We start from the raw sequence: 6,000 nt of genomic DNA on the forward strand, positions 1-6,000 counted from the left end.
GTCACAGGACGCAGCCCCAACATCCATATCACAGGCCGACAGTGATTCCAGCACACACATCCGACAGTGGCAATCCCATTAGCGGTCCCTATCCCAGCCCCACAGTGATTTCAGCTCTAGCCCTGGAGAGCCCTTCCCAGCCCCAGTGATTTCAGCTCTTGGCCCACAAGCTTTATTTCACTGCAAGCTCTCTTCTTCCAGCTCCAGATGCGTGTTTCTTCAATGCTCCTGGCTGAAACTTCTCCAGGTTCAAGGCGCGGGATCTTCCTCCTGTCTCCAGCTCGGCAACATTTCAGCTCCCACCCTAGGGCCTAGAAGCCCACGCCACAGTCAATGTCCCAGCCCCACAGTGAATTCAGCAGCAGCCCTACAGTGGCTATCACAGACGCAGGCAAAATCCCAGCTCTGCCAACCATTTCAGCTCCCACGTTACGGTCCCATTATTTTGGCCCTACCCATCTTGTTCTATTTCCAGTCACAGGACGCAGCCCCAACATCCATATCACAGGCCGACAGTGATTCCAGCACACACATCCGACAGTGGCAATCCCATTAGCGGTCCCTATCCCAGCCCCACAGTGATTTCAGCTCTAGCCCTGGAGAGCCCTTCCCAGCCCCAGTGATTTCAGCTCTTGGCCCACAAGCTTTATTTCACTGCAAGCTCTCTTCTTCCAGCTCCAGATGCGTGTTTCTTCAATGCTCCTGGCTGAAACTTCTCCAGGTTCAAGGCGCGGGATCTTCCTCCTGTCTCCAGCTCGGCAACATTTCAGCTCCCACCCTAGGGCCTAGAAGCCCACGCCACAGTCAATGTCCCAGCCCCACAGTGAATTCAGCAGCAGCCCTACAGTGGCTATCACAGACGCAGGCAAAATCCCAGCTCTGCCAACCATTTCAGCTCCCACGTTACGGTCCCATTATTTTGGCCCTACCCATCTTGTTCTATTTCCAGTCACAGGACGCAGCCCCAACATCCATATCACAGGCCGACAGTGATTCCAGCACACACATCCGACAGTGGCAATCCCATTAGCGGTCCCTATCCCAGCCCCACAGTGATTTCAGCTCTAGCCCTGGAGAGCCCTTCCCAGCCCCAGTGATTTCAGCTCTTGGCCCACAAGCTTTATTTCACTGCAAGCTCTCTTCTTCCAGCTCCAGATGCGTGTTTCTTCAATGCTGCTGGCAGAAACTTCTCCAGGTTCAAGGCGCGGGATCTTCCTCCTGTCTCCAGCTCGGCAACATTTCAGCTCCCACCCTAGGGCCTAGAAGCCCACGCCACAGTCAATGTCCCAGCCCCACAGTGAATTCAGCAGCAGCCCTACAGTGGCTATCACAGACGCAGGCAAAATCCCAGCTCTGCCAACCATTTCAGCTCCCACGTTACGGTCCCATTATTTTGGCCCTACCCATCTTGTTCTATTTCCAGTCACAGGACGCAGCCCCAACATCCATATCACAGGCTGACAGTGATTCCAGCACACAGATCCTACAGTGGCAATCCCATTAGCGGTCCCTATCCCAGCCCCACAGTGATTTCAGCTCTAGCCCTGGAGAGCCCTTCCCAGCCCCAGTGATTTCAGCTCTTGGCCCACAAGCTTTATTTCACTGCAAGCTCTCTTCTTCCAGCTCCAGATGCGTGTTTCTTCAATGCTGCTGGCAGAAACTTCTCCAGGTTCAAGGCGCGGGATCTTCCTCCTGTCTCCAGCTCGGCAACATTTCAGCTCCCACCCTAGGGCCTAGAAGCCCACCCCACAGCCAATGTCCCAGCCCCACAGTGAATTCAGCAGCAGCCCTACAGTGGCTATCACAGACGCAGGCAAAATCCCAGCTCTGCCAGCCATTTCAGCTCCCACGTTACGGTCCCATTATTTTGGCCCTACCCACCTTGTTCTATTTCCAGTCACAGGACCCAGCCCCAACATCCATATCACAGGCCGACAGTGATTCCAGCACACACATCCGACAGTGGCAATCCCATTAGCGGTCCCTATCCCAGCCCCACAGTGATTTCAGCTCTAGCCCTGGAGAGCCCTTCCCAGCCCCAGTGATTTCAGCTCTTGGCCCACAAGCTTTATTTCACTGCAAGCTCTCTTCTTCCAGCTCCAGATGCGTGTTTCTTCAATGCTCCTGGCTGAAACTTCTCCAGGTTCAAGGCGCGGGATCTTCCTCCTGTCTCCAGCTCGGCAACATTTCAGCTCCCACCCTAGGGCCTAGAAGCCCACGCCACAGTCAATGTCCCAGCCCCACAGTGAATTCAGCAGCAGCCCTACAGTGGCTATCACAGACGCAGGCAAAATCCCAGCTCTGCCAACCATTTCAGCTCCCACGTTACGGTCCCATTATTTTGGCCCTACCCATCTTGTTCTATTTCCAGTCACAGGACGCAGCCCCAACATCCATATCACAGGCCGACAGTGATTCCAGCACACACATCCGACAGTGGCAATCCCATTAGCGGTCCCTATCCCAGCCCCACAGTGATTTCAGCTCTAGCCCTGGAGAGCCCTTCCCAGCCCCAGTGATTTCAGCTCTTGGCCCACAAGCTTTATTTCACTGCAAGCTCTCTTCTTCCAGCTCCAGATGCGTGTTTCTTCAATGCTGCTGGCAGAAACTTCTCCAGGTTCAAGGCGCGGGATCTTCCTCCTGTCTCCAGCTCGGCAACATTTCAGCTCCCACCCTAGGGCCTAGAAGCCCACCCCACAGCCAATGTCCCAGCCCCACAGTGAATTCAGCAGCAGCCCTACAGTGGCTATCACAGACGCAGGCAAAATCCCAGCTCTGCCAGCCATTTCAGCTCCCACGTTACGGTCCCATTATTTTGGCCCTACCCACCTTGTTCTATTTCCAGTCACAGGACCCAGCCCCAACATCCATATCACAGGCCGACAGTGATTCCAGCACACAGATCCTACAGTGGCAATCCCATTAGCGGTCCCTATCCCAGCCCCACAGTGATTTCAGCTCTAGCCCTGGAGAGCCCTTCCCAGCCCCAGTGATTTCAGCTCTTGGCCCACAAGCTTTATTTCACTGCAAGCTCTCTTCTTCCAGCTCCAGATGCGTGTTTCTTCAATGCTGCTGGCAGAAACTTCTCCAGGTTCAAGGCGCGGGATCTTCCTCCTGTCTCCAGCTCGGCAACATTTCAGCTCCCACCCTAGGGCCTAGAAGCCCACCCCACAGCCAATGTCCCAGCCCCACAGTGAATTCAGCAGCAGCCCTACAGTGGCTATCACAGACGCAGGCAAAATCCCAGCTCTGCCAACCATTTCAGCTCCCACGTTACGGTCCCATTATTTTGGCCCTACCCATCTTGTTCTATTTCCAGTCACAGGACGCAGCCCCAACATCCATATCACAGGCCGACAGTGATTCCAGCACACACATCCGACAGTGGCAATCCCATTAGCGGTCCCTATCCCAGCCCCACAGTGATTTCAGCTCTAGCCCTGGAGAGCCCTTCCCAGCCCCAGTGATTTCAGCTCTTGGCCCACAAGCTTTATTTCACTGCAAGCTCTCTTCTTCCAGCTCCAGATGCGTGTTTCTTCAATGCTGCTGGCTGAAACTTCTCCAGGTTCAAGGCGCGGGATCTTCCTCCTGTCTCCAGCTCGGCAACATTTCAGCTCCCACCCTAGGGCCTAGAAGCCCACGCCACAGTCAATGTCCCAGCCCCACAGTGAATTCAGCAGCAGCCCTACAGTGGCTATCACAGACGCAGGCAAAATCCCAGCTCTGCCAACCATTTCAGCTCCCACGTTACGGTCCCATTATTTTGGCCCTACCCATCTTGTTCTATTTCCAGTCACAGGACGCAGCCCCAACATCCATATCACAGGCCGACAGTGATTCCAGCACACAGATCCTACAGTGGCAATCCCATTAGCGGTCCCTATCCCAGCCCCACAGTGATTTCAGCTCTAGCCCTGGAGAGCCCTTCCCAGCCCCAGTGATTTCAGCTCTTGGCCCACAAGCTTTATTTCACTGCAAGCTCTCTTCTTCCAGCTCCAGATGCGTGTTTCTTCAATGCTGCTGGCAGAAACTTCTCCAGGTTCAAGGCGCGGGATCTTCCTCCTGTCTCCAGCTCGGCAACATTTCAGCTCCCACCCTAGGGCCTAGAAGCCCACGCCACAGTCAATGTCCCAGCCCCACAGTGAATTCAGCAGCAGCCCTACAGTGGCTATCACAGACGCAGGCAAAATCCCAGCTCTGCCATCCATTTCAGCTCCCACGTTACGGTCCCATTATTTTGGCCCTACCCATCTTGTTCTATTTCCAGTCACAGGACGCAGCCCCAACATCCATATCACAGGCTGACAGTGATTCCAGCACACAGATCCTACAGTGGCAATCCCATTAGCAGTCCCTATCCCAGCCCCACAGTGATTTCAGCTCTAGCCCTGGAGAGCCCTTCCCAGCCCCAGTGATTTCAGCTCTTGGCCCACAAGCTTTATTTCACTGCAAGCTCTCTTCTTCCAACTCCACATCCGCTTCTTTTCCCCCCTCTCTGCTAGGTGAAGCTGCTCCAGTTTGAGATAAAGGGTCTTTTTTCTTGGTTCCAGCTCTGAGGTTTCACCTCCAGGCTGAGAAATGCCACTCCCACCCCATCCCAACCCCAAAGCAATCTTTACTGTATTTACAGCCTGCCCCGTTGTGTACCATTCTATGCTTGCTTCCCACATGTACAGTCACTATCCCCTCAGAACAGTGTTTGCAGCAGTCCCCATACCAGCCCCAGTGATTTCAGCTTCAGTCCCACAAGCTTTATTTGACTGCCAGCACTTGTGCTGCGCTTCTGCCTCATCTTCCCAGCAGTGCCACATCATGCCGCTTTCTGGCTCTCCAGGCAGGATCTCTGTTTTAGCTCTAGCTCTCTGTGGTTTGAGTTTAGCTCTTGAACCCACATTCCAGCCCCAACCTGACCATCCTTACTGCAGGAACAGCTTTGCAAGGCCCTATCCCAGCCCTTACTCTGTCTTCAGCTCCAGCCACGCAGTTTGCATCCCAGCTCCATATTCCTTATCCCAGCCCCACAACAGTTTTATTCTAAACCCTACCATGTTTCTGTCTGCTCCAGCTCTGCTTCCTCAGTTCCAGCTCCTCAGCTTCCCACTACTGGTGGCTGAAAGCTGCTCCTGCTTCTCACTGCAGCCCGGGGCTGTTGATAAGGCCACAAATCAGTTATTATTATCACTTCAATGTCTCTAGATACTGTCCTACCCACCCTAATGGGAGCCCAACTTTGGGGCCACTTGAGGCCTCAAGCCCAACAGGTACCTTCCCCTTCCCCCTGGGTCTCAGCCCAGCACTTGCCCAAAGGCCCCCCCCTCACCCCCCCCAGGCAGAACCAGGGGCTGGGAATAGCCATTGGGCCCCTGCTCCCCCATCCCAAAAGGTGCCCTTGGGCCCTCCCAGCCCCCAGACTCTTAGACTCTCCTTGGTACCAGCAGACAGGGGCTGCTAATCCCCCAGGCACCTCCTGCAGGCCCTGAGCTGCAGCTCCATCCCCTTCCCCGATGGCATTTATCCAGCTCCAGCCTCAGTATTTCCATTGCCCCACATTGGTTTAGGCATGATTCCAGTGCCAAGGTCTTTATTCCACACCCTGGGGCTTTATGTCTCCACTGGTCCCACAATGGGTGTTTCAGCCCCAGCCCCACAATCTCTACTGAATTAACATCAGCTATCCAGCAAAAAAGCCCCTAAAGTAATTAATTTTAATAATTAATTAATAAATAATATTTAATTAATAATTAAATCATAAATAATAATGAACTAATAATCAATATTTTATTAATTAATAATTTATATTTAAGATTTAATTAATAATCAATAAATAATAATAAATAAATATTGGCTAACTAATAAATAATAAATATTTAATTTAATAATTATTAATTAATATTTAATTAATATTTAATAGTATTAAATAATTAGTAAATGACAAAATAATAAATATTTAATTAAATAATGATTAGCAAATAGTATTTAATAATAGTAGGTAATATTTAA

Source organism: Cyanistes caeruleus, chromosome 20 (genome assembly GCF_971803275.1).
Source record: "Cyanistes caeruleus chromosome 20, bCyaCae1.hap1.1, whole genome shotgun sequence".
NCBI classification, from domain to species: Eukaryota; Metazoa; Chordata; class Aves; order Passeriformes; family Paridae; genus Cyanistes; species Cyanistes caeruleus.